Source organism: Triturus cristatus, chromosome 7 (assembly GCF_964204655.1).
Source record: "Triturus cristatus chromosome 7, aTriCri1.1, whole genome shotgun sequence".
NCBI lineage: Eukaryota > Metazoa > Chordata > Amphibia > Caudata > Salamandridae > Triturus > Triturus cristatus.
In genome coordinates this window covers 14,595,765-14,618,343 of record NC_140590.1, presented here as the reverse complement: position 1 = coordinate 14,618,343, position 22,579 = coordinate 14,595,765, and positions in this window count along the sequence as shown.

Sequence of the window (22,579 nt, the reverse complement as noted above, 5' to 3'; positions counted from 1 at the left end):
CATAGTAGAAACATTCCCACTACCAAGGATAGACAAGAGGCTGGCAAAGACCAAGGGTGTGAAATGGTTCTCGACCATCGATCTCACCTCAGCCTACCATCAGATAGCCCTACACCATACATGCCGGAAATTGATATCATTCATAACCCCCTTTGGGTGCTATCAGTTTTGCAGGATGCCATTTGGACTGGCCTCGGCAGCAGCCGTATTTCAGAACCTTATGCACAAGTTGTTCAAAGAAGTAGAAGGAGTGCAGTACTTTCAAGATGACATCCTGGTAATGGGCATGAACAAAGCAGACCATGATGTCAAGTTGTCCAAAGTCCTACAGGTCTTGGAATGCAATGGACTCACGGCGGAATGGGACAAGTGCCGGTTTGGAATGACATCGGTCACATACTTAGGTCATGAGATCAGCGACCAAGGCATCACTCCTAAACAGTCCAACGTCAAGGCGATATGTGAAGCACCACCCCCAAGGACCAAGGAAGAAGTCAGGTCATTCCTTTGCATGGCCGAGTTTTACAGCAAATTTGTACGACACTTTGCCACCAAGACACACCACTTGCGACAACTCCTACGGGACAAGACAAACTTCGAGTGGACGGAGGAAACACAAGAAGAATTCCAAAGGATTAAAGCGGACATCAGCACAACGGTACCTCTGTGTGGATATGATCAGCAAGCTAGATCAGTATTGACGACGGATGCGAGTGAAAGGGGCTAGGAGTGGTCCTAATGCAGGAGACCAGGGGAGGAGAACTAGCCACCCCCAGCTTTGCATCCAGATCGTTGTCGCCCACGAAACAGAAGTACAGTGTAATAGAAAAGGAGATGTTGGCGGTAGTCTGGGCCATGGAAAAGTTCCGCCAGTTCCTAGGGGGCACGAGATTCAGGCTAAGAACTGACCATAAGCCTCTGGTCAAAGTCCTCACATCATCAGGACATGCGAGTGCGACCCCCCGCATCGCGAAGATGACCTTGAAATTATTAGACTATTGGTATGATGTGGAACACATCCCGGGACAAAAAAATTAAGTAGCTGATTATCTCAGTCGAGCATCAGCCATGGAGGACGCTCCGCACAGTTCCGAGGATGAAGATACCAGGGTGGCATTCATGGAAGATCACGAACGAGTGATTAGCGAACAGGAGTGGAAAGAAGCGTATGAGACTGACTCAGACATAGGAGTGGTCAAGCAATTCATACTAAGAGGATGGCCAGAGAAGAGGCACGTGGAAGCAGCGCTCAGTAAATTCTATGAAGTAAAAGAGGAATTATCAGTGTGTGACCGAGGGATCTTCCTGCGGAGAGGAGAAAAAGTAGTTCCTCCCAACAAGTTGGTCCCACACTTACTTGTTCTCATTCACGAAGGTCACCTGGGCATTGTGAAGACAAAACTCAGGGTGAAACAGATGTACTGGTGGCCGGCGATGGATAGCCAGGTAGAAAGGTACGTGCGGGAGTGCGAACAATGCCAAAGAGCGGAGAAGTCCCAAAGCCTGATGCGACCACCCTTAGGAAAATTTTACAACCCTGATAACCCATGGGAGGATCTGTCGATAGACATCTTGGGTCTGATATTGAACACTCAGGGAATCCAGAAATATGTGGTAGTACTCATGGACCGGTACTCCAAGTGGCCAGAGGTGGACATACAGGAAGACATGGACACTGACAAAATATTAAAGTTTCTAACTGCCGTTTTCCTTAGAGAAGGTATTCCATGCTCCCTCCTAAGCGACAATGGGCCTCAGTTCATGTCGGACAAGTGGAATGCGTACATGGGAAGGAATGGTATAAAGGTCAAACACACATCCATATACCATCCGGCATGAAACGGCCTAGCTGAGAGGTTTAATAGAGTTATAATGGTTTCGGTACAGTCGGCGATAGGAGCCGGGAAGGACTGGGAAAAAGAATTAAAGAGCATGTTATGGGCATATAGGATTACCCCGACCAGCACAGGATACAGCCCCTTCCAGATCCTAAGAGGTCGAGACCCATTCACGAAAGACAATGTAGCCTGGAAGGAGCGCACTATCACGAGCAAGTGGTCTCCAGCAGTAGTGCACCACAATCTAGAAAGCGCAAAGAATATATACGGAACACTTCAATTGAAGACGAAATGTCAAGGAGACGGAGTTAGAGAGAGGAGAGTGGGTTTGAGTCAAACTAGCCCAGTTAAGGAGGAAAGGTGACAGCAAGTTCAGTGCACCAATGCAAGTGAAAGAGGTCTACAACCAATCAGCCCTACTTAGCGATGGGAAAGTTTGGTCTCAGGACAGGATGTCTAAATGCAACAAGATTCTGCGATGGAATGAAAGAGAAAGTGGACAGACAGTGACTCCCCTGACTCAAGATACTGAAGCCAATCCGGTAGGAGAAGGCACAGGAAACACTAGAGAAAGAGAGAGGGGAAGAAGCAGAGATGGGGAGTGATCCAGGTGCCATGGAACTCTCGGAAAACAGTGGATCCCCTCATAGAGGAGTTCCCCTGAGTATAGAACGTAGTGGAGCGAGAAATTCCCAAGAAGTTGCTGTGTACACTTCCAGTACCCCGGAAGAGCTGTGGTAAGACCGTTGAAGTACAGAGACTTTGAGATGGGAGATGGGAATGAGCCCACCAGCAGGTAGACTGTGAGACTTTATCATATTTGTGGAATGGTTATCCATAAAGGAGGGAGATATGTAATGTCGGGCTCTAGTCTTCACGTCCCAACGTGATGACTTAGAGCACGGCGGCCATCTTGGATGCGAGCAGAGAGCGCGGAGCCCGCGAGCAGAGCAGAGGTCTCCCGGCGCTCTCCTTAAAGTGTGTATCGTAATTACAAATAAACCTGCATTCACCTGCAACAAATTGGGTATGACCTGTTCTTTCTTCATGTGACCCCACATACTACACCTGTTGCATTGCAAATGCTTGTTTGTACTCCCTTCCTGGCTGGAAGTTATCTAGAGCCAGATGTCAATGCAGTGGAGAGAAACAATGGCACTCAGCTTGTGATCACTTCATAAGTACTTTGGAGAAATGATGGTTTTTGATTTTTTTCAAACCCTGTATGTATGAGATTTGCATGCATTGCAAGAATGTCATGTGTGTCTGTATGAATAATGACCGCAACAATGATTTAAAAAACACTTACCATTTGTTGAATTTCGTTTTTATTATAGAGCTACTCATATCACGGTAGGGTATGAAAGTGATTTACTTCACACAGACACACACAGAGAGACACACAGGCACACACACAGACACACAAAGACATACACAAACAAACACATACACAAACACACACAGGGAGTGACACACACATCACACACAGACACACATACAGAGAAACACAGAGACACATACATGCAAGGACACACAGGCATACACACACACAGACACGGACACACACACACAGGGAGGAACACGCACACATTACAAACACACAGACAGACACACACACGCGCACACACACACAGACAAACACACAGACACACACACAACCATACAGACACACATACACAGAGGCACACACACAGGGAGCGCTACACGCACATCTCACACACACAGGCACATAGTGACAGACACACATACACATAGTTACACACACACACACACACACACAGACACAAACACAGACCCATATACACAGAGACACACACATACAGGCACTCGCAGACACAGGGAGCGACACATGCTCATCACACACACACACAGAGACACACACAGAGACACACAAAGACACACACACATATATACATCCACACCAGCAGGCATTGTATGATAAGAGTGCTTGTTCTGGAGATACACAAAGTCAGGATTTCACTCGTCACACATTGGTTGGGGTGATCTGCACTATTACGACTTGAATACCTCCCGAAAAAGCCCTTTTAAACCTTAGACTGATGGAAGATTGAGTTGTGCCTCGGAGTTTACAGACCTCCACGGACGCTAAGCAGAACTACGGGGGAAGGCTGCTGCCTTGATAGCTCAGGGACTGCGGGGACCAAGGGGCCCAGCGCCAACCACATCAGCCTCACCTGGTCGCTCTTCCCGGAGCCGCCTCCCTGCTTCCAATCAACGCCTCGCGGCCCCCGCTCCGCGGGAGCCGCTCGCTGGTTCATTCAGGATAAAAGCTTGGACGAGCCCCCATTCGTGCTGTGTGCCTCGGAGTTTACAGACCTCCACGGACGCTAAGCAGAACTACGGGGGAAGGCTGCTGCCTTGATAGCTCAGGGACTGCGAGGACCATGGGGCCCAGCGCCAACCACATCAGCCTCACCTGGTCGCTCTTCCCGGAGCCGCCTCCCTGCTTCCAATCAACGCCTCGCGGCCCCCGCTCCGCGGGAGCCGCTCGCTGGTTCATTCAGGATAAAAGCTTGGACGAGCCCCCATTCGTGCTGTGTGCCTCGGAGTTTACAGACCTCCACGGACGCTAAGCAGAACTACGGGGGAAGGCTGCTGCCTTGATAGCTCAGGGACTGCGAGGACCAAGGGGCCCAGCGCCAACCACATCAGCCTCACCTGGTCGCTCTTCCCGGAGCCGCCTCCCTGCTTCCAATCAACGCCTCGCGGCCCCCGCTCCGCGGGTGCCGCTTGCTGGTTCATTCAGGATAAAAGCTTGGACGAGCCCCCATTCGTGCTGTGTGCCTCGGAGTTTACAGACCTCCACGGACGCTAAGCAGAACTACGGGGGAAGGCTGCTGCCTTGATAGCTCAGGGACTGCGAGGACCAAGGGGCCCAGCGCCAACCACATCAGCCTCACCTGGTCGCTCTTCCCGGAGCCGCCTCCCTGCTTCCAATCAACGCCTCGCGGCCCCCGCTCCGCGGGTGCCGCTCGCTGGTTCATTCAGGATAAAAGCTTGGACGAGCCCCCATTCGTGCTGTGTGCCTCGGAGTTTACAGACCTCCACGGACGCTAAGCAGAACTACGGGGGAAGGCTGCTGCCTTGATAGCTCAGGGACTGCGAGGACCAAGGGGCCCAGCGCCAACCACATCAGCCTCACCTGGTCGCTCTTCCCGGTACCGCCCCCTTGTTGACGCCCCCTGTCATTACCATCACAACCTTGTTACGCGCTAGCGGAAGGCGCGCGGGCCGGCGACCGGGGCGAAGACCGGGCTAAGAGCGGGCCGTTTGTGGCCGTTCGTGGTCGGTAGTGGTCGGGGCGGGCCACCCCCCTAAAAAGGGCCGCCCTAAACGAGTTACACACTTTGCTGTTATTGTGAGTACATGCGTCATCGTTGATTGGTGAACTGTTTATCCAGCATTTGTTGCCCATACTTAGCACGCCAATATTGTAGTGTGTTCTGGACATATCTAGCTAATTTTATTTTCTTTTTATCGTCAGAGGTTTATCTGTTATTCTCCACGGTGTCCCTTCTCTGTGTTTATCTGCTCCCTCCCTAAACCATGACCTCCTTAAGGTCTGGTAGGAAGGTGGCTCGGGGTAGCCTAGGGGGTCAAGTCACAGGGACCCTTGACAATTTTATTACCAGAGCTGCTCGTGTTCTTGAACACGAGATTTTACTAACGGAAAAAAGATTGTCCCTTGAACTGTCTGCTAAAAGATCTTCTCTTGGCAACATTATGACAGCTGTCTCACCTGAAAATAGCCAGCCCCAACCTCTTCCCAATATGTCAGGTTATTCCCCAAATGCACTACCGGACACCTCTGTTCATTGCCCGTTGGTGGATTTCCACGAGATAACTAGTACCCCCGACACCAGCGGTGATTCAATTATTGATAGCACTTGCATTCCACAGTCCGCCTTTGACCAGCTATCCACTGTAGCACCGACCCAGGCCCACAAGCCTAGGCGCATCCCGAGTAAAAGGAAATGCAAGGGAGCCCCTCCCAAGGGGAAACGTGCTAAAACCTCTAAAGTGTCTAATTCACACAAATCTGCAAATACCTGTGAAGCTCCTAATTCCATCACGTCTGTTAGCTCCTATTTGGCAACCGGTAGTTTGAGGTCTTTGCACCCTTCCACCCCTCAACCAAATGCAGACTCTTTTACCTCTGACTTTCTGAAGCCTGTAGAGAAGCTATTTAAATCACTACTCCTTCCATTATTAGAGCGAGTTACTCGACTCGCTACCTCGCTTGAGAAGATAGAGGGCATGGTGTTTACCAACACGTCTTTGCTGGAAAAGATTGCAGTGTCTTCCATCGTTCCTACAACTTCCACTAGCATAGACACAGTTGACAAAACTGGGCTTGCTTCCACGGCCATTACACACTTGGATGGAGCATTACCTAATATCTCTGCTCCTACCGACCAGGCCGTGGAAGCTCATCGTCTTCATGTCAACATTGAGGTCCCGACAGAATCAGATCGTAACACCAACACCGCCATTAATACTAACAACATCTCTACTAGTAAGCCCAACATTGAGGATGTTGACTCCCTTCAAAACTTCCCATGTATCAATCTTCCACCCGAGTCCCAGCCTTACACAATTATAATGACCGGTGTTCCTCGGCTCTTACAGGCAAAGCCCGAGTGTCATAGTGAGCTGAAGAACAAAGTCTCACACTGGTTAAATATCAACAGGCCTTTACCTGCTGGACTACGGGCTGAAATATTGACTGTACGTAGGGTATGTTGGTTGGGCAACAGAGCCAAACAAGTGGAGGGCGATTGTGTGATTATAAATTTTCGCGACCCTAGGGCTGTGAGGCACATTCGCTCTTTTCCTAATATCTCGAGAGCGACAGGCATATCCACAGTGGATTTGTCATACTTTTATCCTCACAACCCCCCAGAATCAATACGTGACACGTCTCTCGCTTGGGAAAGGGTTAATAGGATCTCCCACCGACAGATAAGGTCGGATTTCCATCTCCCACTGTCAAATTTTTATGCCCCCCTGACCTCCCTAGATGGGGTTGACTGACAGTTATCTAACCCGGTAAACTCGAGTAACTTGCGGGAGGTTTGCCTTGGTCCAGTTATTACAGAGCATACAGGGAGTGGTGATTTATGGGGCGCTCAAGTTGGTTTGGTTACTATGTCTCCCAGTACCCCGCTTCTTTCACCAACTAGCCCACCCTTCACCCCCACCGATCCTCGCCTATCTGAAAGTGAGACTGGGGGTCCCATCAACATTGTAATTGCCCCAGCCACTACGGGCACCGCTTCTGTAGCATCGTGCATTATGCCATCTAGTTCTATGCCCCTGACCATGGTATCGTGGAATGTTGCGGGCCTCAGCAGTAGGGTTACCTCGGAAGACTGGTCAGGCTGGGTAAACACGCACGACATCCTGGTTTTTCAGGAAACCTGGGCTGTGGACCGATCTATCTTTCCGGGTATGTACATTTTTCCAAGGGGGCTACCCGTGGTACCAGGGGCCGCCCGTCCGGCGGGCTCTGCATATGGGTCAAGCAATCTCTTGGATATTCCCCTAAGGAAATGGCTATCGATAGTCCAGATCTACTAATTATCTCCTTGCAACGCCACAATGAACCTGAAGTTTTAATTATAAATGTTTACAATAGAGGCCTCCCTGGTGGACGTGGTACTAACACCTTTTTACTATTAGATGGGTTTTTGGATACTATCAATATAGACACTAATGTTTATATTGTGGGCGATCTAAATTGCTGCTTTGAACCCCTGCTCTCCACCCTTGACTCACTAACTTGGGAAGTGGATGCGATTCTAAACATCCCTCCTCTCGATCTCCCGCCTATCATGAGGTGGACTGAGTCTGCCACCCAGTGGATGGGATTATGTATGGAGAGGGGATTCAGGGCCGCCAATGGGAGGACTGCCTCTGATAAGGGTGGAAAGATGACTTTTTCAGATGGTTGACGTCGTAACAGCAGAATCGACTATGCCCTTGTTAAAATCGAGTTCTGGTCCACATTAGGTGATATGGCGGTTTTCGACCGCCCAGAGAGTGACCATAACCCGCTGGTCTTAAGTCTCCTACTCCGACCAACACATAGAACCGAACCCTCTGAAATAGTGACTGCCGAAGCCGTTTTAACCAATGACCAACGGCGTGTACGCTGGGATAAGGTTGCAATTGATGTTGAATTATTATCCGAGATTAGCTCCAAGGTATCCGGTGCTCTCGATGATCTACAGTCTCTTCAAAGCACTGAGGACGTAGTTGGCAAAGCTACTCGTGTACATGACCTTCTCTTTACTGGCCTTAAATTTCTTTTCACAAAACCCTGTAAGGCTAAGAAACCCGCTACTTTAAAACCATCTTCTTGGTATAATAAAGCTTGCCGAGAATCATTTAGCAACCTAAAATTTGCTATTGCAAACAAAGACCCAGACAACACCAGAATGGCTAGGAAAATCTATAAGAGGGCTAAAGCCAAGGCCAAGCAAGAGTGGGACAACGATCACTGGAACGACCTTCTGGCAGCCAGTAAACATCGGAACCTAACCCTGTTCTGGCACATTGTTAAGTGGGGCAACTCGCAGAACAGCCAGGTCCCTACTAATCACGTTCCCCCAGACGTCTGGGTGACACATTTTGAGTCCCAGTTTTCGAATCCCCCACAGGTTGAGGGGCCTGCCATAGCAATATTCAGGGATCTGTCCATCGCCTCGACCTTAATATTCGATTGTGCTGAGGTTGAAAAGGCCTTAAGTAAGGTTCCAAGTGGTAAGGCGCCGGGAATGGACTGTGTTCCCACGGATCTCTTTAAATCTGACCCTGGGAATTGGGTGCCTTACATCTCACACTTTGCCAACGCCGTAGCCAGAGGGGCCGCTATTCCTGATTCTTGGGGGGGGGCTGAGATTCTCCCCATTTTTTAAAAAGGCGATCGCTCCTGCCCGGGGAACTACCGCCCAATTAGTCTTATTGACTCTGTCCAGAAAATTATCGCTAGAATGATCTTGGCTCGAATTCAGGCTTGGATTGAGCAGGAGGATATCATCTCTCCTCTGCAAGCCGGTTTCAGACCGTGTATTAGTACCATCGACCAGGCATTCAAATTCCAATTGATTGTCTGGAAAACGGTCTATTTGTGTGGCGGTACATTATATGCTGCCTTTGTAGACCTTCAGTCAGCATTTGACCTAGTCAACAGGTCGAAACTTTGGAGTGTATTGGCCGAGCTAGGGCTCCCAGCCGATCTTCTGAATATCATCATTAGGCTCCATGATAACAACTTTGCACAAGTTCGCTGGGGGAAACAGGGCCAGGTTACCGATCGTTTTAGGGTCAACCGGGGTGTCAGGCAGGGGTGCGTCCTTGCTCCCACTTTGTTTTTATTGTTTATTAATAGTGTTGTACAATATTACTCCAACACTTCGACGGACGCCCCAACGTTGGGAGGTACCAAAATTCCACTCCTTATGTTCGCCGATGACACCCTACTCCTCTCCCAGACCCTGTCTGGACTACAGGTGGCACTTAATGTTTTCACGAACTTTTGCTCTGACTTTGACCTGTCTGTCAATGTGTCCAAAACCAAATATATGGTTTTTAACAAAGGGAGAGGCGTGAAGGGTCACGTTTCCATGGACAAAGCCCTGCTTGAACGTACCAATATTATGACCTATCTAGGGGTGGTTTTTGAAAATAAGTTGGATTGGAGGCCACAAATTGAGGTTTTATCTTTAAAATTTGCCCAGCTGTCTGGTTGCCTAGTTAAAGAACAAAAGCAATCCCAGTCGAGAATGATAGGCCCCCCCATTAAAATCTTTAACGTTAGGATCAATTCGGCGATCCTTTACGGCGCAGAACTTTGGGGTTTCGCCGATCTTTCTCTTCTGGTTAAGGCACAATATAAATTTCTTAGAATGCTCACGGGCCTTCCCTGCTCCACCCCTGTTAAACCGCTCCTGCTGGACCTTGGCTGTCACTCGTTTGACGACATTGCAAGGTTTAAGCCACTGGCCTTTTGGAGGCGTTTATGGACAGTCCCCGAGTTGAACCTTTATGCCAAGGCCTTTCTCGATGTGCGATCCATCCTGGGGGCTGGCAACATCCCCTGGTTCAAACAGACTAAACAACTCCTGGACTCTATGGGGTTAGGTAATCTATGGACCGATCCAGCTAATAACCCCTTTCCCTCCAAGAAAGACTTTAAGGGCCTTTATTGGTCAATGGTGCAGCAAAAACATTTAAATTCAGCTACTGCAGAGTCTTTGACAGGAAGGTTCCTAGCCCAAAAAAGAATCCCTCTCCTCGAAGCTTACTGGGACACTATCACCAGACCTTGTGACAGGAAACTTTACCATCAATTTAGGGTAGGCTCACTTCCGACTAATTCTTTTACCAAAAAATGGAAGGGTGCTTCCAGTGATTCCTGTAAAAGATGTATGGACTGTATTGATTCTGTTGGCCACATCTTTTTTGTTTGTCCCGCTTATGCCGCACCCAGAGCTAAATGGCTCAAACCATTATGTCGTACTCTGGGTACAAGACAAGGGTCAGAAGCACTTGAAATATTGAGATTTGAGCCTAGTGAATATGTTGCCATTGCTGTCGCTAAATTTCTGGCTTGGGTTTGGTTTATCCGAACAAAGAGGCACTAGGTTACAGCATTATTTTTATGTATTCTGTTCATGTTTTGTTTTCTTTTATGTATTTTCTATGTATTGTAACTGTCTTTTATGATGTAATACATCGACAATAAAGACTAATGAATGGAATGGAGTTAAAACAATACGGTTCTAAACCTTTACCTTCAGCTCCTTGAGGCCAGTGTCTAGCTCACTGTGCTACATTAAAATGATTTTAACATGAACTGCAACGAGCAAAAGGATCTCTGTGGCAAAAGCAGCAACCCTCTGAGATATCTGCACGGCGCGTGTTGTGTCTCTGTCCTCTTTTCTGCTCAGTCATGAGTGAGTCAGCCATTGGCGTCACATACACAGGATCTTTGGTGTGCATGTAGTGTAGCCACAAGCTCCCTGACTACCCTCCCTGGTTTCCTGTTTGCGCTATATTAAACACACAGAGTAATACAGTGATTTCTTCAGATAAGAATTTGGATGCAAAAACCTCCTTAAACACAGTTAGAACCTTAAAGTGACTTTTCCACAACTCCGCTGCTTCTTAGACGGTTCACGATAAAAACAATGGTTGAGTCGCTTTGTTTGCCAATTAAATGAAGACTTTCGAGCAGTGGCGTCACTAGGGTTGGTGTCACCCGGTGCGGGTAACTCATGGTGTCACCCCCTCACGACTTACCGCATGGACCTCCTCCGCCCCGAGTCCGCCACTGGACACAGTTGGCAAATAACGGGACCGTAGAGAATCCTTAGTAAGGTTTGGAAATGTAGGTCCTATATTTACAAAATGTGCCTGTTAACAACGGTGTGATAATGACTCATTCATCAGGTTGTACAGTGGGCTACCTGCTATTCAACAGTTTATTGGAATTTATAATATCATAGGTATGGTACTTTGTACTGGTGTGGTGTTCCCACTATCCAGAAACACAATATATCAGTGGTGGAAGTAGGGGAAAAAAAGTAGGGGAACTGTGTGCGGAGAATCAGAGGGCGGGAATAACCCAAGGATTGGATCAGTGGGCAGAGCCAGAGGCGTGGCCAGAATGCGAAAACATCCCAATTTTTTGTATTTGTTTGGTTTCACTGCCCAGTTTTATCGACCAATGGATACACATGATTATTTAAGGTTATAAGGAGTTATTGACAGTAAATTGTATTCACAAAGTGGGATATGCTTCTAATCACAGAATGTCCCCAAATACGATAAAATGTGGAAGCACAAGCCATTTGTCTCCGAGCCATGGAGTTTCTGTCATCAGCACTTCTCCCTTTTCCAAAACAGCAGTTCAAACATGATTGGCTAAAAATCCTAGTTTGCAAATGTTTTCCAAATAATAATGGCTCTGCCATATTTGCCTCATAATGCAAGATCTGTAGCATGATCTTTCCATTTAAACTAATAAATTGTTTGTAGCTCAAACGTATCAAAAGTTAATAAAAAATTTGACTTGTGTTGCTGCGGAGTAGATGACAGTTAATAGCTCACTGTTCTATGTTAGGATTTTAACTTATAAACTGCAAGTAACAAAAGGATCTCTCTTACAAAAGCAGTAGCCCACTGGCCTATTTACATTATGTGCACTTTGTGATCTGCATGGTACATGTTCTTTGCAGCAGGTACATTAACCCTCTGAGCTACCTTTCCATGAGTCAAATCTTTCATTAGACAAAATTCCGATCTCTCTCTAGGAAGAACATTAATCACCAGAGTCATCATGACATTTTTATTGTTACCGAAAATTACTGGAGGCCAGGAAGGAGGCAGCAAGCGCTTTTAAAACCATAATATACTTACAAAAATGATGCCTCCACCTAAAGTGAGCACCTCGTGCGGTCACACCGGTTGCACCGCCCTAGAGCTGTCCCTTCTCAAGGGTCCTGTGATCTCAGTGACAGGGTCATTGTTCTAGGGTGTACTGCTTCATAGGCCTGCCCACAAGACTGGAGATGAACTTCAGTATGAATAGTGGTGGACAAGCCTTGAAGGTTAACCTACACTTGTCATGCTAGGGTCCACCTGCTGGTGCTACGACACCGGGGCTTCTAATGTCTTGTGAAGCCTTCTAAGGTCTAGCATGAGATAGTGCTCTCTCAGGAGAGTGGTCAGGCGGACTGCTTATTAAGGCTGAACCTGGTTCCCCAGTTCCAAATTCAGCAGCTCTGGCCATAGTGCCACATCCTTTCCCCCACTGAACACCATACTGCCCCACTGAGAAAAACTCAGACTGCCTTCAACTACAACCCAATTGTTGCTGGCTATAAACACCTGGATGCGGCTCAATTTAAATTACGCACTGGGCAAGAGCAATATGTGGCCTACAAAAAAAAGTGACAGCATCCTGGAAAAAGCAAACAATCATAGGGAATGCTGTGGAAATTTAGCGTGCAAACTGAACATTATCTGCGCCATCTTGCCTCTCCCCAGCGCCACGCATAGCGAATGCACGGCCGCCATTTTAGGCACCCCACTCTCTCTCCCCGCTCACTCTCGATCGCCAGCGCTTTCCCCCGGCGCTGCGAGCATCCCCTGCGCGCCGGCCACCCCCGCTCTCTCATACAGGCCATAAACCCTCTCCTTCTGCGCGACCCTGCTACGGAACCACATCCGACCGACATCCCATACATGGTCATGCCTCTCCTTTGATAACCCCCTTCCTCTGCGCCCCATTGTCTGAACTGGTCCCAGGCCATCACCTAGCCCTGCGGATGCAGTTTATTGCCCCTACTGTAAGGGAAACACCCCACATCAAAGGGATTACAGTAGATCAAAGCCCCTACTCCCTGAGACCCGACCGGTCACACACACCCCCAGGAATTGGCGGAATACCCTGCTGCGCAATAGCCATCTCCTACTGTGGGTGGGGTGGGAACTTCTACTGTATCTATGTGTGGGATCGGATCTGAACCAGGGCTTCAGGGGATATTCCCCCATACTTCAAGGGAATCTCAAGAATGTACTATGTGTAATAAAGCAATAAACCAGTGTATAAGAGACCAGGTCTCAGAGATGCAGTTAGAGCACCTCGTGACGATACCTTGCTGTCTGATCTGATGTGTTCTGCTCCGACGGAATAAAACTTTGTTTCCTGCCTTCCAGTCTCCGGCGCCTGCCTCTTTCATTGGTAAATTATCGAGTGGTATAAGAGGCGATTACCGCCGGGCAAATACTTGAAAGGTTATCGACTGAAACTGCCGCTACCATTTAACAATTGGCGTCCCAAAAGTGGGGCCCATCAGCGACACGTGGATCCAGTGGGAGAGGTCCCGACGACAGAGTGAACGACTGCAACGATCGGGAGAGCTCCTGCCCAATAGACCCTCGTCTGGCAGCCGATCATCCGAACTTCACTGGTTCCGAGCAGACCTCTCTCGAGTGATCTACGGTCCTGACTGGGAACCATCAGGAGTGCCGCGGCAAATACGGAGAGTAGAGGACGATCGGGCGCTGGAGGCGGAAGACGAGAAACTGTCCACGCGGTCCGGGTAAGGTCGTGATACACGACAAAATGCGAAATAATTGATTGATTGTTTAAAGCTTTGGAAATACTAGTATTGCTCATTGATTGTGCTCATTGATTGTTCTCTTTGAGATATTCGCTGTCTACAAACGGGGAGGAGTAGAAATACTCTCTCTCTCTCTCCCTTTGCAGATAGTGAAGGGTAGGTAACGCAGACTTTTGTCCCCGTTGAAACCCGTCGTGCCTATCTTTATCTCCCCATTGATTGATTGTCCGAACATTGATTGTTTTGGAGAATAGTGCTTTTTGAGATATTCTCTGTTTGCAAATAACGTAGAATAGGAATATTCTGTCTAGTCTTTGCAAATAGTGAAGGGTAGGTAATGCTGACTTTTGTCCCCGTTGAAACCCGTCATGCCTATCTTTATCTCCCATTGATTGATTGATTGATTGTCCGAACACTAGTTGTTCGATATTGGTTCTTTGGAGGTATTCTCTGCTTACAAATAACGAGGAATAGAGATATTCTGTCTAGTCTTTGCAAGCAGTGAAAAGATAGGTAGTGCTGACTTTTGTCCCCGTTGAAACCCGTCATGCCTATCTTCTCCCCACTGATTGGTAGTTGGTTCTGCCCGGGCCGCTTATTAGAGGTGAACCATCCGGCTCCACTGGAGGGCACCCCTAATAAGGACATGTTCACTAAATATGGACTAGTCGCCGTAGCTTATACCAAGCTATGGCATAAATATACAAAGAAGGACCCCGAGAGTCAGTGGCCACTGATGGGATCCTTCGACGACCATAAGATAGAAACGCTAGAAATAGCTCTGCGTAGCAATAAGACCACGCCTACTATGCTTGACAGTATTGGCATGTGGCGCAAAGAAGCAACGCAACGGAAAAAGAGGGAAGAAGTAAAAGCAGAAAAGGAATTACGAAAGGCAGCTCACCTTGCCGCTAGAAAGTTAGAAGAAGAAATAAAGGAGAGAAGGGAAACTAAATTGAGACAGGAGCCCGAAACATCAGGACAGTACGCTGTTAGGACCCCTTCTTTGCTCTACCCTGAGTTGTCCTCCAAGCAGCGAACGAATGACGAATTACTGTTAGGTCCCCCGATCATTTACATGCCCCCTCCATATGCACCCTCCCAGTCAGTAGTGCAACACCCACAACCCCCGAACACGAGCGAAAGCAGTACCGGGGCCTCGGTCCTCACGGCCTCCGCGCCGGCCGAGCCTCCTGCGCTGAACACAACGTCGGCTATAACGTTAGACGACCTAGAGATGAGAAAGAAAGAGTCCACCAGAATGAATCGATTAACGAAGGATGAACGAGCAGGAATTGATAAGATAGTAGGGACAATGGTGGAGCGAAAGGAAAGTGAGGAGTATATAACAGACGTGTACAACTCGTATGCCGACAGCCGCAGACGACACTTCGTCGTACGGCTCTGTTATCACGCCCTGAATGCGTATGAGGAAAGATACCACGATAAAGGTCCCGAAGGCTTAGCAGCCCTATATAGGAAGGTAGACATCGGAGAGGAAAGAGAGGGCGACGTGACGAACCTCTTTACTCGTACACTCGAGGTCTACCGACACCTTAGAGAACATAGGCAGACCACCAAAGCAGAAACCCCCATAGCGACTAAACCCCAGGAAGGAAGGGCTGAGGCCATGATGCCCATCAAAGAAGCTGCCCCCTACTGGGTCCCCCCACGAGGTCAGGGAACGCATGACGACATCAACCACCAAGATGCGAAGGGGAGGGTTGTATATAACTGGGTCTACCAGCCGTGGGACCGGCAAGATATTTTGACCTTTAGAAAAACTCTACCTGACTTGAGAAAGAACCCGACTGCCTTCTACACTGAACTGGGTACAGCCTTAGGTTCTACGATTATGACTTTAGCAGATATCGACTTGTTCTTTGGGCTATGTCTGCCGGCTGATGTGTGGAAACAAATCCGGAAAGTTGACCACGCTGAGCCGTTCGGATATACCTGGGTACAACTCGATACCATAGATAAGCAGCGAGAACCAGGACAGAAACCCCCAAAAGCCATATTAGAGCTCCCAGACAAGATTGTACTAAAGCTGAAGACTCTAATCCCAGAAAGAAAGGTAGACTGGTCGATAGTAACGGCTTGCCGCCAGAAACCCCAGGAGGATGTGTCTGAATACTTCTCCCGATTCGAGACTGTGTTTTCCGATTACAGTGGCCAAGACATGACCACCGCAACCGGACATCACCTCTTTGTCCAGAATTATGTGAAGGGTCTGTCACAAGAAATCTCCCAGAAACTACAGACCAGCGAGAGTAGTTGGGCAGCCTCCAAACCCGCAGCAATTCTCCAGATGGCCCAATACTACGAAAATCAGAAAAACGAGAACGATAGGGCATCAGAGAAGAAGAAAAAGGAACTGAAGGAGAGGGTAATGATAGCACAGTTGCAAGGGGTGACCATAGGAAGGGAACCCCCGAAAGAGAATTACCACCCAACCGCCCCTAGAAAGCTACCCCCTAGAGACCATACACCTGCACCCTACAACGGACGGAGAGACTTAGATGGGAACCAATGTGCGTTCTGTAGAGGGTTCGGACACTGGAAATCCCAGTGCCCGGTCCTTCTGGAACTAAACAAAAATAGGGATCCCAGAGACACAGCATATGACCCCAGAAACAGAGGACAGGGACGAGGGCACACGAACGACGCAACCAACGTCAGGCCAGGCAAACCAAACACCTTTGACCGCCCCCGACAAAACCAGTGTCAGCAGTCCGACTATGAAAGCACCCATGACTTCGCATAGGACCGCCAGGGGCAAGGGAGGGATCCAGTCGAACTCCGTGTTGACCAGCAAGGCCCTTACGTCACTGCTAAGGTCTTGGGCACAAAATCTCCATTCCTGGTAGACACTGGGGCGACACGTAGTGCGTTATCCAAACGACTGATCCCTAGGGCACCCTTGTCTGGCTCACATGTAACCTCAATAGGCTTCGATGGAACGCCCTCCACTAACCCCTTATCAGCACCAATCTCCTTTGACTTAGAAGATAACACCACTGAGACGACCTTTCTGCTCTCCTCCAACACCCCCGATGCTATTATGGGACTTGATTTGCTAAAACATTTTCGAGCTACCATCAGATGCTCCCCAGACGGAGTTCGAGTCATCCTACACGATAACCCAGATCTGTCCAGACCCTGTCACACACGGCGTATGCTCTCTATAACCGATGCTGACATGTCCCTACTCGACACATTACCTTCACATCTATGGGCTAAAACCGACTCAGATGTAGGGCGCATGGTGATTGACCCAGTACATATAACCGTCCGACCAGACGCAGTACTTCCAAAGCTTCCACAGTATCGGATATCACCCGAAGGCGAGAAGGCATTGGTGGAAATCATCGAGTCCCTAGTCGAGGCAGGAGTGGTAGAAGAAGTAGTCAGTAATGTTTGCAACAGCCCTATCCTACCCATTGTAAAGAAGCAAGGCGAGGGAGATGAGAAAGCCTACCGTTTCATTGTTGATTTACGAGAGGTTAACAAAGTAGTCGTACCCCAGTACCCCGTGGTCTCAGACGTCACCACCATCCTCACCCTGATTCCATCCACTGCCACCACCTTTACTGTTATTGATCTCAAAAACGCCTTCTTCTCCATCCCCATCCACCCAGACAGCCGTTACCTCTTCGGCTTCACCCTAAAAGCTCGTTCATACAGATTCTGTAGGGCACCCCAAGGCTACACTGAGAGTCCCAGCATTTATAGCCAAGCCCTCAAGAGACAGCTAGATGCAGTCCAACTACCCGATGGAGTGGTGTTGATACAGTACGTCGATGACATTCTTTTGGCGGCCGACACCACTCCACTTGCCATCACAGCCACCATTCACCTCCTCCGCTTCCTTGCGGAGAACGGTCACAAGGTCTCCAGAAAGAAATTGCAATTCTGCCAGCCCCAAGTAACGTATCTAGGCCACCTACTATCCAGGGACGGGAGGAAACTTACCCCTGACCGAATTCAGACCATTCTAGAAACCCCTGTTCCCAAAACTCAGAAGCAAGTGCGGTCCCTAGTGGGCCTCACCTCCTTTTGTCGACAGTGGTTGCCAAATTTCAGTCTTATCGTAAAACCTCTGCTTTCCCTGCTGGCTAAAGATACCCCCTTCCCCCTCCCCTGGACACCCGAATGTCAATCCTCCTTCAAAGAATTACGAGACGCCCTCTGCTCGGCCCCAGTCCTAGGAACCCCAGACTACACTAAACCTTTCTCCCTCTACACCCACGAAAGGGAGGGATGTGCGTTGTCTGTCCTAACCCAGTCCATAGGCCCTAAGCAACGCCCTTGTGCCTACTTCTCTGCCACTCTTGACCCCGTAGCCAGAGCTTTGCCCGCCTGCCTTCGAGCAGTAGCCGCCGCTGCTGTCTCTATCCGGCAAAGTGAGGGGATCGTGCTCTCGAACCCCCTCACAGTATTGGTACCCCATGCTGTTGATACCCTCCTGAACCAAACCAAGACTCAACACCTGACTAGCGCACGACTGACTGGTTATGAACTGACTCTGCTTGCACCCCACATCACATTGAAACGATGCACCACTCTGAATCCAGCTACTCTACTACCTCTCCCTGACGCTGACCCCAATGCATCCCCTGTACATGATTGCGTGACCCTCACCGACGAACAAACCAAGAGTAGGGTTGACCTCCGGGATACTGCCTTCCCGGACCCTGACGGAGAACTGTGGGTGGATGGCTCATGCATCAAGCTCCCCGATGGCACCACCTCAGCTGCCTATGCAGTCACCACAGCTCGAACAGTTGTTGAGACAGCCCGCATCACACAGCGATCCGCACAGGCGGCGGAACTAATTGCCCTCACACGAGCCTGCATCCTGGCAGCAGGGACAACCGCAAACATTTACACAGACAGTCAGTACGCCTTTGGGGTAGTTCACCACTTTGGGCTCTTATGGAAAGAGAGGGGATTCTTGACTTCTCATGGCACACCCATCCTGCATGGAGATCTAGTCTCTGCCCTGACCGAAGCAGTCCTCCTCCCCACACGGTTAGCTGTGATCAAATGCCAGGCACACAAGAAGGTGACAGACATTATAGGACAGGGAAATGCACAAGCTGACATTACTGCCCGAACCACAGCCGAGAATAGGTCCACGACCCGCATGTACGTGACCAGGTCACAAACTGAGAAATGGAAGGATGCTAGGGAAACGATTAGGGATATCCAACTAGCCAGCACACCACACGAATTAGCTGAATGGGCCCGGGTGGGATTGAAGGACGATGACGGTTGTTGGCGAACTAAAGACTCAAACAAATGGTTGCTACCCGACTCATACTTGATCCCCATGCTGACCATGGCACACTCCCCCGCACACATAGGGTCTGCCCCCATGATCGAACTCATCTCCAAAGTCTGGCACAACGACAGAATACCAGACTCAGCCAAACGTCTGGTCCAACAATGCCTAGTATGCCTCCAACACAACCCTGGGAAAGGAACTGCTGTACCCCGGGGAGGGTTTGGGGTCCCCAATCACCCCTTTGAAGTCCTACAAATGGACTATGTCCAGCTAGAAAGGTGCCAAGGTTTAAAGTATGTACTTGTCGTTGTGTGTGCCTTCAGCAAGTGGGTGGAAGCCTACCCAACCCATGACAACACCGCTATGACTACCGCAAAAGTACTACTGAAGGAATTCTTCCCCCGATACGGCCTTTGTCGAATTTTGTGGAGCGACAACGGCCCCCACTTCGTAGCCGAAGTTATCCAACTCATCTTAAAGGGGTTGGGTGTAAAACAGAAATTCCATGCGGTCTTCCATCCCCAATCTGCAGGCCTGGTTGAGCGACACAATGCCACATTGAAGCTTAAGATAGCAAAAATAGTTGCCACCACAGGGCTAAGATGGCCAGACGCTCTCCCACTAGCATTGCTATCAATGCGTTCCACCCCCACCAAACACCACTTAACCCCCTACGAGGTCGTCTTCAGGCGGCCCATGAACCTTTGGACTGCACCAAAACCGACATCTATCCACGACGTCCCGGACGTCCTCATGTCTGACTATTTGTATAACCTAACTAAGACGTTGTCTGTTATCCATCAGCAGGTGCTGCACGCCATTCCCGATGTTTCCAGGGGCCCGGGACACGACATCCAACCCGGTGACTTCGTCTTAGTGCGTAACTTCCAGCGCACCAAGAGTCTGGAGCCCCGGTGGACGGGCCCCCTGCAAGTCCTGATCACCACCCGAACAGCTCTTCGAGTGGAGGGGAAACGCAATTGGCTGCATGCACACCACTGCAAGAAGGTATCACCGACCCTGACAACCACGGACAACAACACCGCCCAAGAGGAACTTCTGGACAAAGACCGACCATCCCTGAGCCGCTGCCCGGATACAGAGACACTTGAATTGATTGAATATCCCGATCCCACTGTGCCATCTAAAGAAGGGTATAACTTGCGACGAAAGGAGAGAACTTCGGCTAAGCAGACCACAGGCTGAGTGGAAATCTCAGAGCGGTAGCCTAGTCACCTCAAAGGCCACCAGGAGAGAAACTAAAACAAAGTCTGTGGTTCTGCCCGCTACCGAGTCTCTTGAAGGTGATGGAAGCGCCCGACATGAAGATGATGGAAGCAACCGGACGTCCGAAGATCCACTACAAAAACCCAAAGACTGACCGAATGCACAGCTTTAAGACAATAGCACTTTTTATTACCCTTCTCTTTTGCCTTCTCCTCGTGGTCACCTTCTGGATCATGGAGGAGAGCACACCCGCTCATAAGACATTGCTGACCACCGTTCAACCTACCACCACGAAAGAACACCATCTGATCTCACTTTCACCCCAACTCCGAGAAAGGCGTAAGGAGTTCTGGAATAACTCTTTTGTGCAGTTGCTTCACCAACACAATCTTGCCACCAACGCCACTAACTGCTGGATCTGTGGATTGCTACCACATGCCACTGGGCACTCAATCCCTTTCATCCCTTCACCTTTTTCTGTCCATGGTTCCTGCCTCGCCTGGCTGATCCTCCTACAGGAGAGCTACAAGGACAATGCCACTTCCGGCAGAACCATGTCACACTTCTACCATGGGTTCTAGCTGAACAAAACCGGTAGAACTTCCGCCCTCTTCTGCCCTCTGAGATCGAACACTTCCTTTCACATGGACATCCCCGCCAAAGAACGAGTTGAAATGCAAGTGTTCAACAATCCAGCCAGACCCACCTTCTCTTACCTCCGAAAGCGGGCGGCCGCCACCCTAACAGTGGCCCTGTCCGTCATCAACATCACTGGATCTGTATGCCTCGAAGGCCTGGGGGCACAGCTGGTGGGCCACAGCTCCTGCCTCATCACCCGAACATTGGACTCAGTTGACCCACCCTCCTTTGTTGCCTCCCCGAATATGTACTTCGTCTGTGGTACTAAGGCCTACACCTGGCTCCCGAAAGGTTGGGGAGGCACCTGCTACATCGCCTTCGTCCTTCCCCCGACATATGTGGCTCCAGCAAACCATCACCGACAGAAACGTGCCAAAGACATTGTACAAGCCGACTCCGCCGGAGCACAGTTCATGGACGCAGTAAAAGGTCTTGTTCCGCTCTGGGGTCCGATGGCAAACAGCCGTGCCATCCGCCACTTAACCCAGGCAGTCGAAACAGCAATGAACATTACAGCTGGCGCCCTCGCCAACAACACCGCTGAGCTTCAGGCCGTCCGCCTGGTGGCTCTCCAGAACCGCCTTGTTCTAGATGTGGTTCTGGCTGATCGTGGAGGAGCATGCCGCATCATTGGGTCCAGCTGTTGTACCTACGTACCGGATAACTCACCCTCAGTCTACAAAGCAATTGAACACCTCCACAGACTGTCCACAGAGGTCCATCAAGAGCAAGAAGAATGGTCACTGGGGAGTTGGTTTTGGGACACTATTAAAGGTTGGGGATGGAGGCTGTTTTCATTTATCCTCATACCAATCGTGATACTATGTGGATGTTGCTTGGGGATTCAGTGTCTGCCACCTTTATGTTCGCTTTTTATGAACTGCATCTGCCCTAAGACTTTGGACTTTGAAACAGAGCGGATGAAAGCTCTGAATGAGGTGGAGGTACGGGGTATTATGGGGATAGATCCAAACTAGGCAAGCTGGCGAGACATGTTAAAAGGGAGGACTGTGGAAATTTAGCGTGCAAACTGAACATTATCTGCGCCATCTTGCCTCTCCCCAGCGCCACGCATAGCGAATGCACGGCCGCCATTTTAGGCACCCCACTCTCTCTCCCCGCTCACTCTCGATCGCCAGCGCTTTCCCCCGGTGCTGCGAGCATCCCCCGCGCGCCGGCCACCCCCGCTCTCTCATACAGGCCATAAACCCTCTCCTTCTGCGCGACCCTGCTACGGAACCACATCCGACCGACATCCCATACATGGTCATGCCTCTCCTTTGATAACCCCCTTCCTCTGCGCCCCATTGTCTGAACTGGTCCCAGGCCATCACCTAGCCCTGCGGATGCAGTTTATTGCCCCTACTGTAAGGGAAGCACCCCACATCAAAGGGATTACAGTAGATCAAAGCCCCTACTCCCTGAGACCC